General features: G+C 39.1%; 1 protein-coding gene across 2 annotated transcripts in view; it reads right to left on the reverse strand.

The window, feature by feature from the left end:
* Positions 1-13,621, reverse strand: part of CADM2 (cell adhesion molecule 2) — a 511,850-nt gene that overhangs the window by 166,908 nt on the left and 331,321 nt on the right. The gene's annotated exons all lie outside the window — the stretch shown is intronic.

The raw sequence follows: 13,621 nt of genomic DNA on the forward strand, positions 1-13,621 counted from the left end.
GTCATTCTTCCTAGGTAGGGGACAAGCCAGGAAAAAAAAAATAAAGAGAGCAAACAAGAAACAAAAAAATTACTTTTGAGATTGTGGAGTGGGGGGAAATGAAGGTCCACTTTAAACTGCTCAAGTCAAGATTAGAGTCTGCCTTGTCAAGAAGAAAGCTATCTTTCATTGAAATGTAAAATGCCCTGTACTTGCAGTCACTATCCCACAATAACACAACAAAGCTTCCTTATGTTCAGAAATGGGAGAGTGACCTGGGTATAGAACTTAATACCTCGGATTGGAATCAAATATGGCGAAACACTAAATCGGCTTCCTCGAATATAATAGCATTGGAAGCGGTCTATAAGGTATTAATGAGATGGTACCTGGTGCCAAGCAGAATAGCTAAATATGCACCAAACTGCACCGGACATTGCTATAGGGGTTGCATCACCGAAGGTACATATTTTCATACTTGGTGGACGTGTCCAATAGTACAGAAATTCTGGGATAAGATTTTCAAGATGGTAAATGCGGTGACTAAATTGAGAATACTTCCAGACCCTAAATTGGCACTACTGAATTTAAAGCCCATCAATCTAACACACACACACTTCAAGCTACTAACACAACTCTTTACGGCAGCCAAACAAACCATAGCAAAAGCTTGGAAAACTCCAATTTTATCAACGACGGAAACAAAAAATAGAATGAATATTGCTATGACGCACGCCAAAATGGAAGCGTTAGAAACGGACACGATCGCCAACTTTGAAAAAATATGGAACCCTTGGATACAATATGCTATACCAGAAAATTTTTATAAAGGTGTAATGATGCCATGGTAGCTTTCCTATACAAAAATAACCGTTGTACATTTCATGCTTTGACGACGGATCCTAGCCCATCCCTGCAGACTTCCTTACCTGACCCCCCCCCCCCCCCCCATTTTCCTTCCTTTTCTTCCCTTCTTCCTTTTCCTGATCTGATACTGCATAAGGTAGTACCCTCGTGTATCTACCGTTAACTTTGAAAAGGTAGCACATTTTAGAAATTTAAAGTTGATAGGTAGTAAGGTTACATTAAATAAGGACGTATTATCTTTGATATATTATCCACTATCCACTAGGACAAGTTGTAAGGATTACATATTTGGCTATGTTAACTACTTAAACTCTTCCTGCGATAGTACACAGAACATGGCTAAAATATTCCCGTTTATTGTTGTTTAAGAAAGATGATACTGTTAGTCAATCTTATGTTATAATAACCACCTGATTACTGTAACGAATGTATGCTTCATGTACAATTTATTCTTGCATTTAATAAAGATATTCTTGACAAGGAAATGTAAAATGCCAAAGCCTCTATTGTACGTGGAAGTTATGGTAGAAACTGTGAGGAGGGGGGCAGGGCCTAACCTTAACTTGGACCTCAAACTCCTCTAATTTTGTTTGTTAATAAGTGAAAAGGGAATACAATTGTTCCAGACTTATTAATTATGAACCAATAGTTGACTTGGGAATTGTGTGCTATATTGCTGAAAGCACCAACATTGGGAATATTCACCAGCATTTACCCTATATCATCTCCCTGAGCATACGAAGAGTTACATATTATTTCTTATTTTTTTATTTTTTTTACACTGTCCCTTTATTAATTTTTTCATTACTTTTATATCTATTACAAGGAATGCAAACGTCCCTTGTAATAGATATAAGGATGGCAGCTCCTCTTTATGGAGCGATCTGGGGTCAAAAGACCCTAAATCTCTCTTTTATTTTTTAAAGCAAAAGATAAAAAAATAAAATGTTTTTGATCTTTTGCTTTTAAAAAAAATGTTTACTGCCGCCCTAGACCTGAAGTGACGTCACAACGTCACTCTGGTTCTCCAAAGCCATAGAGGCAATCAGAGATAATCTAGTCTCTCACTGTCTCTGTGACCAGCCGGCCACACTTTCCGATGATTTCTAGGGCAAGCTGGTGGAAATGGTAATCTCAAGAAACACCAGTGAACAAGGGGGGGGGGGGGGCTTTGTGTTCCCTCCCATTGCTTCAGAAAGAGAAAACAATCCTGTAGTTAATGAGGCACTGGGATTTCTTTCATGAGAAAGACAGCCGCTAGCTGAAAAAAAGATACCGGGGTTTTGTCGGATAGCTTCAGCCATAACGCCAGTAAACCACTTGCGATCTGCAATGTATATACTGTATATATTTTTTATCTTTAAAATAGGTATTTTTATTTTTATTTTGCTTTAAAATATATGTTTAACCAAAACCTTTATTTATAGTTTGTTAGCATACAACAGGTAACCCCTGTCACTGTCTGTGCCCCAACTAGGTAGATTTGCCTCTCTATTTGTCTTGGTAACCATCACCAGAACAGGAGATGAGGGACAATCTTTCAAAGGAGATACCTATTCTAGTTACAATGAAATTGCAGAACTTCCTGTCTCGGATTAATAAAGATTTATATGATTCATAGAGATAAGTAGTTTACAAATCACTAATGCTGCATCATTGCCCTGCAAATCTGGATGCTACCCGCTGCCTGGAATTAGGTGTTTGTATAGCTAAAACTTTTTTTCGTTTTATGAGGATATATTTCTAGACATTTCTAGTTTGGATAAAAATTTTGATATTGCTTTCTTGATGTTAGCGGCTTGTTGCTATGAGAGTGAAAACTAGGCTAACTGCATGTTTTATGGTAAATAAAACTCTTTAAGCACGTATAAAAGGCTTAATGCATGCTGTTCTGTACTTTGCTTTTTTCTTCTAGGTTTTTGGGTTTGACTTTACAAAGCCAAGAAAAGTACAAATATACATCTAAAAATAAATAAATAAAACGTATCAAAAGATCAGATGTCCCCTGATTTCATCTTTCCCGTAACGTCAAAAGAAGCTGCCTGCCGGTAAGTGGTGCTCATCTTTGAAACTGTGTTGGATAAAGCCTTAAGAGCTTGTTCATGTGCATTTATTTAGCTTGTTTGGCTCTTTTTGATTAGTAAATGCTTGGAATAAATAATGCAGTAATGCATACAAGTACAGACACTCCACTTTACTATCTAAGATTTCAAGCAGCAGAATATTTTTATGTTGTCCTACCATTTTTTTTTTTTTTTTTTAAAACAAGTATTACTTACAGTCAGCACTGGCCAGGGCTGTTTCTTCCTCACTGTCAGAGTGATAAATGAACTGCAAACTTTTCCTTGTGGTCTTGCTAAATATTTTATACAGTGAAACTCAAAGACCTTGGGGGATTTTCTAGGTTAAAGTCAGGATTATTGCACACGGCAACTCCACTTTAAACTGATGACTTGGACTAAAGATAAACCAACTCCCCCTCGAAATAATTTATTAAATTGAATAAAAATAATGTAAATTAAATGCATGTTAACCCCTTAAGTTCTGGGACATTTGGACCTGTTTCTTCTCATCATCTTGAGTATGATGCCCGTACACACCATCACTTTATGTGATGAAAAAAACGACATTTTCTGTGAAGTAAAAAATTACGTTTTTGAAACTTCAATTTTCAAAGACGAAATTGCCTACACACCATCGTTTTTCTCACAATGTTCTAGCAAAGCGAGGTTACGTTCTCACCACTTTTTCCATTGAAGCTCGCTTCTGGGCATGCGCGGGTGTAAAAACGTCTTTTTAAACAACGTTTTTTGCTACTCACGGTCAATTTCTGTGAAGTAAAAGTTGACGTTTTGAAAAATGACACATAAAATTGAAGCATGCTTCAATTTTTTTTGGTCGTTTTTTACAAGACATAAAACAACGTTTTCCCCCACACACGGTCAATTAAAGTGACGTTTTTAAAAACGTCGTTTTTTTTTCATCACATAAAGTGATGGTGTGTACGGGGCATCAGAGTGTTTGTTTTAGTTTCGGAGATGTCTGGGTTCTGCACCTTATAGCTTTAACATTCGTAGTTTACCCTAATTTATTCGTTTTTTTTTTTTTTTCGTTTGGGTGGGGTGGTAAATAGGCTTGAATTTGATGGAAGATTTGTATACAATTTTTTTATTTTCTAGAAATAGTGAAAAACTATAAAAAAAAATGCATTTTTGACATGATACTTTAGTTTAGTCTCTTGGTAACTATATAATTGTTTTGTTCTTTTAATTTGTACTAATAATTTGTACATCCCTTTACAATTCACATTTTAATTGATGCACCAATATCCCACATGTCTGTATCCCTTTCCTGATACTATTTGTATTGTTCCATTTTATATTCAATAAAAATCTAATGTTGAAAAAAAAATGCATTTTCATGTACTTTTTCCAAATGCAACAGTCATACAATGTTAACACTCCCAGGTATTTACCCTAAATGTTACCACAGGAGTGTGATTTCAGTGTAACATAGCAAAATGCTAAAGCTCAAAGTGAACCTTTACATTTTACTTTAGAAGTGCTTCATTCCCCTGTAGACACTTCACTAAGGTGCACACAGGGAAAATGATTTGTGTGATTTGAGAGCATTAGGATAAGATCAAATTGGGTTGGCAATGGTACAAATTAGTGTGACAATGACTTTGCTACAGTTGGTTTAGAATGGCTAAGAATATAAACAACATTACATTCACTTGCAGAAAAAATGCAAATGTCACCCAGATGATCCAATATCTTTGTTGGACCTGGAGATTGGACCTCTGGGGAGGGAACATGATTTTTATCCTATTTTTATATTTTTTTCATGAGCTGGTCTGGATATTGAGTGGAGACCTGATCTTACCCCCACCCCATGCATTTTTTTTTTAGCCACAGATTACTTTTAATAGTGTTCTAATCCTGACTGTCAGCAGTCAGCCAGCAATACTATATCAGCGATCTGTTGCTTTAGGGAATCGCTAGACAGAGATCTGGCAGCTCTTTCCCAGCCTCCACACTATGAGGAAGTTTTGTGATGTCACATGCAATGTCACTACACTGCCAATGAATACACAATGCAGAAGCATTGTGTTTACAATGATCTGCTACAAAATCCCAAGCACCTGTTAGTACAAATACAATGGTAATGTCTGAGCTATACATTTTCTTATAAGTTAAAAAATACCCCATCGCTCTTTAAAGCACACTGGAATTTTTAGTTTTAAATAAGCTAAATATATTCCAGAAGCAGGAATAAAAGGGTAGTGAAAGTATTACAGTTTACTGGATGCAATCATAGACTGAAGAAGAAGCATGCATGTGCCAAACGCACACCTGATGGCCCCATGCCCTACGCCCAGTGACATCACAGCTGATGAGGAGGTGACTGCCGGATCTACTCTGAGCCCTGGGAATCCTAGAGCGAGCCACCAGCGGTGCCAGACACCACCAGTAATCTGGACTGGGATCACACCGAGAGGCCAGCCTTGTGATATGCCTTTTTTCAATGCGCCTTTGTGAGTTACCACTTTACTTTTAAATAAATCATGTGTTTTATATAACCCACAACACTCAGATGAGCACTGCTGTGTCTCTGTAGTTGCAGAACGTAAAATAAAAAAAAACTGTGCAAAAAAGGCAATTTGAATATCAGCTTAAGAATTAAATAACAATTATTAAACATATATAGCTTGGGCTTTGTTTTGGGAAACAGTTAAACTGGTGAGTTAAGATCTGCTTCAAAACAAGGGGTTCTCTTCAAAAGCAATGTTTCTAAACTAGCAGTACATGTACAAGAATTAAACCTATTTGAATACAAAATAGATTGATTGGGCGTAATTATGGTATGCATGTGGCAATAAAGAACCCTATGTCAAAGAATGCCCACTACTGTGTGAACCATGTCCTCAAGAGATACTGCAACATGGGCTCCTTCACATTTCTTTATTTATTTGTGGCCCTCTATCCAGATGGTTGTGGTATGAATATTTATTTTGCCTCTTTATAAGCATAGCCCTAGAAGATAGGCATAAGAGCTCAATTACCATCAGTGCTCAATTTTCTTGTTGTTTCTTAATCTGTGTTATGTTTAAGGCGCAAGAAGCATAGAAACAGTTCAGAACTTTATGTGGCCATTATGAAAAAACAAATCTCAGCCAGTGTATACTCACAGCACTGGACATTTGCATCCATCTTATTCCTATTTTAACAGAGACTAGCATAGAAATGGTGTGCCAGGGCTATGGAGTGCCATGTCGTACAAAAGATATTTCATTCTAAATCTGGTCACCACTGTTGAGCTCTCTTACATGTAATGAAAGATTCCTCTCATTTTGCAGGCAGTTTGATCCAGTAGAAATCATATTTGCAGGGATGCCCTGTCCTCTTCCTGTCTCTGAACGTCTGGCGTATCAGGGGTTAATAGCTTGAGTCACCTGTGAAGATGCTATGAAAACGTTTGTTAGGAGGACCTGCCCCCTACCCCTTCTCCCTCATTGAAAAGTCTTAATTTAATGCTTCTATGGCTAACAACACAATCTATGAATTGGGGAGAGAATCCTTTGACTCGTCAGACTTTCCCACATTCATAAATCCTATTCCAAGCAGTGAAACCAATGAAAGAACATTTCTTACTGAAGGAGGAGGGTCCTCATTGGGAGCATTTTCAAAGCAACGTAACAGAAGACACAAAGCTATTAAAAGAGAAGTTTGCTTTTGTTTGTTTTTTCAAAACCATACTTACCTAGTTGGATGTAACATTGATCCCATGTAAGAACCAAACAGTTAACCACCACTGATTGCTTGGTTCTCAGAGTTCCGTGAACAGAGACCTGGTAACTGTCTTCTCTGCCCTCTCCCCCATGCTCACTGGAGTGCTGGGCTGTGGAGGGGGCAGGAGCGACTGGCTCATCCTCTCAGCGCCTTGTGGAAAGGCTGAGCCAGGTGACCAGGTGCTGTTCCAGGGTTGTGGGCAGATCCCAACCATATTGTCTCGATCTTGCCCCTGGACCAGCACAGTGACATCAGCCGGCAGTGGGCTTCAGCCCGCCGTTTGCTGAAAACGGGTCACAGGAGTGCAGAACGAACTGGCTGTACTTATTTAACCTCCCACAGTACCAGATGTTCAGCAGCAGGAAGAGGACAGGGCCTCCTTACAGCCTGCATATCATGAGACATTTTTTATTACAAGTAAGTTAGCTCACTAAAGCAACAGAATTTTTTATTTTTCTCCCGTACAAAAGAAATGGTCAGTCCCTGCACTATATGTGCACTGCATCATTATCTCGGTCGACCTGGAGAAAAAGATTGTAGTATATTTGAGCATAACGAGATTTGAACAAGCATATCCAGCACTCTTGCCCAGGACAATAGCCCTTCTGTGGTCACCAAGACCAAATAGTTTCCAGTATTGCAAACTCCACTGTTAGAGTTTATTTACTGAGTGTACATAATTTATCTGGATTTTCATTTTTTTTTATAAAAGTGTACGTGTAGGAAATGTATCTTTTTGGTCCATTTGTTAACAATTTACTCAGTGACTGATGAACAACCACCAAGGAGGCTTCCGCTGCATGCCTCACACTGAGCCCAAGATGGCACAACACGGATTAGGTTCGTTAGGCAACGCTCTTCATAGGGACCTTGGCACAGCTGCAGATCTGAACTTGATAAATAATTCATAGTTATCTTTCCAGCTTTCAAATGAGACGATTCAGATTGAAAATGTGACCTGCAATATTATGCTTCTAGCAGGATCTTAATAGGAAATACAAACTGAAGCCGTCCGCCACTTGTTACCGCAGCATGTCACCTCTGCATTAGTGCAAATGAACATTTATCTGAGCTGTTGAGTCTAAAAGGAGGTGATATGAGAATAAATTCTGGAATATGGTTCGCTTTACTCGTCTAGACATTCATCAGTGTCTTTCCATTCTTCTTCACGCTAAGCAGCATCAGATTTATAAAATTAAAAAGAAAAAAAAACTCTCTGTCTTATATTAAACTCCTTCTGATGATAAATCTTAGCTCATATTGTCTGCCATCCTTTTCGTGTTTTGTGTACCAGTCTGAATTCACAATTACTTTCCTGCAGTAATACCGAACATCAGGCTATAAAACGTACTCTGATCCAGCAAGTTACTGTCCTATGAGCTGTATGATGCTTGGCACAAGTAAATCTTTTTTTTTTTAATCTCTGAGCATGTGTGTTTAAAGTGGAGCTCCAGCCAAATGGCTAAATACTGTAGATAAATACACTATTAAAACACACCCACGCTGGGGGTTATTTACTAAAGCTGGAGAGTGCAAAATCAGGCTCACTTCTGCATAGAAACCAATCAGCTCCTAACCTCAGCTTGTTCAATTACTTTTTGGCAATAAAACCGGAGGCTGATTGGTTTCTATGCAGAAGTGAGCCAGATATGACTGCATCGGATAAAAAAGATGACCACACTTTTTAGAATCTGCAATTTTTGTCCTCAATGTCTTTGCTTTGCTTTTGAAGCCATCAACTACCATCAAGCAGAGTTAATAAGTATTGCACTTTGAAGATGATAAAGTCAAGGGCCCCATTCAAAGAAATAATGTGATACTGACTGTCTTTTTCCTCTATTCATAGAAGGTAATCTCATTTAGAAATTCCAGGAAAAGTGGGGACTCCAGCACTGTAATAAAAGGCTAGTCTTAAACTTAGAGGATCAAAGTGGTGGTGAGGTTATATATGTAAACTAAGGGTTGAATAATGAGTAAAGGTTGGTGTTAAAGATAATTGCATCCCTATATGATCTATAATAAAGCAGCAGCTTAGAACAGGCTTAATTTCTAAAGGGGAGTAAGCACGATTTATGAAGCTGCTGAGGCTAACCCCAACAGGGCAATCTCTTGTTTAGGGGTAATAACTCTGCCCAAGACTTAACATTTCAGGGTCAAGGCACACTTGTGAAGAGATCTGAGTTTTTCTCAGTGCGACCCTGCATAGAATGTGGTCACAAGACTTCCTATTATGTAACTGAAGTAATGTGCCCTTGCTTTCCTATGCAGATTATAACATGTAATCACTATAAAAGGCTTCATTAGGACAGGTGATGGCAATCCAGCTTCACCTCCTAGCCTAAAAGAAAGGAAGGCAAGTTTTACATAAGCCCCTTTTCTCTGTTGCCAATGCCTTATTCAGGGGCTTCTAAGCTGTTTGAAAATGTTGGCTCCCATCAGCATTGGGAGCCCGTGCTTTAAGAGGTGGGTTCCATTTTTGGGCATTTCTCTTGAAGAACCCACTTAAGTGTTGAAAGACATGTAGTGCCCGCCTAGGTATGCCATTAGTGTTTTAGGTAGATTTACCATAGATTTTGGGTACCCTGTAGCAGGGGAGCAATGATCGTTTGCTTTTATCTGTTCTGGGTTCTGCTGGTGCAGGCTCAACTACTTTCCCCTGCATCCCACTGAATTCTGGGATATATTGAATGGGAGAGTTTGACCCTGGTCTGCATATTCATGCACTTTCAGACAATCCCTGGTCAAGAGAGTGACAAGCAGGTCTAAGAGAGGTAAAAAAAAGTTGAGACAGTCTCTTGTTTCTGGGGGAGTAACCTCAGAGGCTGTTAACAGCAGTGATTAAATCCTTTTTGGGGGTCCCAGCTCCAGCTGGGGATCAGGCACCTCCGTTCAGATCATCCTGAGGCAGTGCAAAAAGTTCTACAGGGTCTCTAGCCTGCAGAAACCAAGTACAGAGACTGTCTGGTATTACTGGTGGCTTTACAGTACCGAGAGCATACTAGCCTTAAAGGAGTTGTAAAGGAAAAAAATGTTTTTGCTGAAATGACTGTTTACAGGGTATAGAGACATAATAGTTAACTGATTCCTTTTAAAAATGATTAACAATAGATAAAAATCAATCAAATAATGTACCTACAGTTTCAGTTTCGTTTTTGCATGCTGTTTCATGCTTCTGTGATGAACAGAGACAAAGAGCCAATACAGGGCAGTGATGGTTTGAAAAACTAAACTGATTGGTGTTGAGGGGTTTTAGACACACAGTAATCACACCTCCTTGATTAGTGACCACAGAGAGAAAGCTCCCATGACATTTTTCATCAGGAAACAGACTGTTCAGAACAGAGAAGGATTACAGCAGCATCAGAGCAAAAACGAACAATGAGGACATGAAACCAGTACTGCAGTAAGGTAAAGGAAGCTATTTAGCTAAAAAAAATATTTCCTTTAGTGACCCTTTAAGAATCCTAGAGACTTTCTTTGCCACTTTTGGGAAAGCTCATTTACTAAGGATTATACTCCTGTTGAAAACTTCCTGCATTGAAGTTAATTTGCCTTCATAGTCAAGAGCATGCTTAACACTCTGAAGGAGCAGTTCAGTGTTAGCGCCCTCTATCACATTTTCGCTTTTCTAGTATCCCAAGGCTCACTACCAGCCCATCCAAGTTAAACCAGAACATAAACTGCAAAAAACATGCACAACCTGTTTTCTGACTTGTGTGACTGTGAATTACTGTATGTCTGGCTGCCATGTGCCTATTAAGGAATTGAACCTGGGACCAAACAGCTGGCTTTCCTCAGCAGTCTAGGTTTGTGCCACAGACAAATGGGTTGGCATTATCTAATTTTGAGGCCCATAAGCTCCTGTTTTTTTTCAGACATGGGGACACAAGGTGCAGTGTTCTGGAATGGGGTCCTTTGAGAAGGACCCTGCACATATGTTAAAATAAAAGTGAAAAAAGGGAAAGCAACCAACAAATCTACAATTAATTACTGCTATCTAGTTTATTTTAAATCCCTCAAAAAGTGCACCACAGGAGCAGATCAATTGGCATCCAGTGCAGCATTATTTAAAAGCATTTTTTTTTTATTTGTTGTGTAAGCAGCTATTTTCTTGTGTTATTACTGAATGTACTCTCTGAAAAAAAATAAAAAAATACATGCAGCCTAGAACATTCAGCCTGAAATGAAGCCTGTCTAAGGCAATGAGGTATATTTACTAAGCAAGCAATGAATAGTAATGTGGCTTGTATTACTTAAGTAATGCATGGCAACCTTGAATAGCCAGTCATGTGCAAATAAATAAAAATAAAAATGTTTCTCATATTTGGATGATTGAGGTGAACACTAATTCACATTATTTACTAAACTAAGTGAACATTAAAGTGGTTGCATTCTATGCATTAAGGTGAAAAAGCTTCTGTGCTGCAGCTCCCCCAAGAACCCCCCTTTTTTCTTACCTGAGCCTAATCACATCAAGTGATGTGCATGAGCACAGTGGCTCCAGCCACTGTCACTCTCCTCATTGGACAGATTGATGGCAGCAGGAACGATTGCCTCTCGCTGCTGTCAATCAAATCCAGTGATGCAGGGGTGGGGCCGAGTCCCACTGTCTGGAAAGCAGGCACTTGATCAAGAGGAGAGGCCTGGAGCACCAACAGGGAGCACCTCAGAAGAAGAGGATCGGGGCTGCTCTGTGAAAAACTATTACACAAAGCAGGTAAGTATAGGCATGTTTTTAACATTTACAACCCCTTTAACTTTGCTACAAGCAAATTATCTGTTTCGGACATCAAGCTAACTCACTGCAAACAGAATCCACCTTCACCCCTACCTAAAGAAAAAAATAAATCAATATGCCCGCAAAAAGAAAAAAAATATTAATGCATACTTCTTCAGTGAAGTGTGGGTCCTCACTTAATTCTGCTATGGTCAAGATCTTCACATGTGGCTTCTTTGGTTGTGTTGGGTGCCTGTTTCCCCTGCCACGCCCTGTAGTTCCATATGCCACCAGGGCTCAAGTCCTGCAGGAACGCGTGGGAACGGAGTTCCTGCACTTTTTTCACAGCAGGAACGCAGTTCCCTTTGCAGGACTAGAGCAGCCCGAGCCATCCGAGCCAATCCTTCACTGAGCGGCGATGCCCAGCTTGACTCACTGTCAGGGGCAGGCGAACCTTAGTAATCCTTTATGTTACTGGCTGCTTCCTGTATATGGATTCATCGGGTAGTGTGCGGGTATTCCATCACTTCCTCGATGCCGCAATGTCTCCTGGGAGCGTTTGTCATTGTTCCCAGGAGACATTGCGGAGGTCTTCCACGAGTTATCGCGGGATTTAGAAAGAACTTGCTTAAAAAAAATACATGCGCTTTAGTAATTATGTATATGAGCGTATCATTTTTTTTTTGGTGGGGGAGTGGATCTTGGGTGGGAGTTCCCACACTTTTTTCCCCAGGACTTGACCCCTGTATGCCACCCCTTATGTCACTACAGGAAAATAAATGCACAGCAGAGAACCAGGCATCTGCCCGGCATCAAGATTCTTCCATAACTTGAAAATGTAGATGTCCTGCTGAGAAAGTAAGTATTAATTGTCTCCTTTTACATGGAACAGGGATTTATTTCTTTTTTCTTTTAGAGCTGAAGGACTTTGGACCTATGTTAAAGAGTTATTGCAGTTCACTTCCAGGTATATTCCACTTGCATTTAAGATCCATTTAAGACAGCCCTGACCTGTCAATGAACTTATCTCCCAAAGTATCAAATCTCAAACGCAAAGGGAATGTACCTAGAAGAAAGCTGCATTTACCTGAGCCTGCTGTTGATCTCCTTCTGACCTGTACTTCACCTTCTTCTAATCTTCTGCATCTGCTTGGTTCAATCTGCTTTTGCATTCCCATTGACTTGTACAGGGAGAGGAACCATTGTCCAAAAAAGCATCAGCACAGATCATTATCCACACAGAAAGCAGCACGCTTGTTGGAAAATAATTTCTAACTTTCAGCACATATACTACCACAATAATACGTAAATGGTAGCGGTGCATAACGTGTATTTTCCTTGAGGTATTTCTTAAATATGTATTTATTTTTAAAATCCACTTTTCATGCTGTTTTGCATGGTATGCATCTTAATGTATTCAAAGCCTTTTGTAGCTTAAACATTTGACCTTTGCAATAAAAAGTGGTAGGTTGTGCAGATGGTCAGAAAACGGTTCTTTTTCATATTTAAATTTTACTCATAAAATAGGAATCAATGTATAGAGCAAAATGAAGAAGCTGCATTGTTATGTTTAAACAGATTACCACCCACTGGGATACCTGCTGGCTTGATATTACACTAATAGCTGTAGACTCCTTCATACCTGGGGGTGTTTTTCCATCTTTATGAAAATTCTATCAGCTTAATAGAAACAGATTGGTGGTATTGTGGATAACTTCACTAAGAAACAAATAAATATTCTGCACAGCGGTTATTAGCTTACAGTAGTCTGCGGACATCTCAGGATGTGCATTTTTAAGCAGAAACACAGACAGAAAAAAAATTCACTAAAACATAGGATATACATAATGTATACTTAGGAAATTATTGGTATTAATTGTAAGTTATGGAATGGTTTGTTGAAGGTTAGCAATCAGTTCCCAGCAGGTGTGCAGGTTTCCTGAGTGCATAGTGAAAGAGATGCATTTCAGGGCAAGGCATTGTAAGTAATAGCTAGTTTAGCTCAGGTTCACACTAGTGAAATTTGTCATGTGAGTTGACAGTTCAAAATAAAAGACAATTCACACCCTATTGCCGGCAATGGAACCGTTCAAATCGTTGTGACTCAAGTTGCAGGGAAAAGATTCCTGCACTACTTTTTTTGTGATTTCCTTGCAACTTGTATTGACTTCTGTTAAATGAAGTCACAAGCCACAGGTCTAAATCACACCAAAGTAGCGCAATTTAAAAGCCACACTAGTGTGAACCAGGGCTTAATGTCCAACAT

Source organism: Rana temporaria, chromosome 2 (genome assembly GCF_905171775.1).
Source record: "Rana temporaria chromosome 2, aRanTem1.1, whole genome shotgun sequence".
In the NCBI taxonomy this organism is placed as follows: domain Eukaryota; kingdom Metazoa; phylum Chordata; class Amphibia; order Anura; family Ranidae; genus Rana; species Rana temporaria.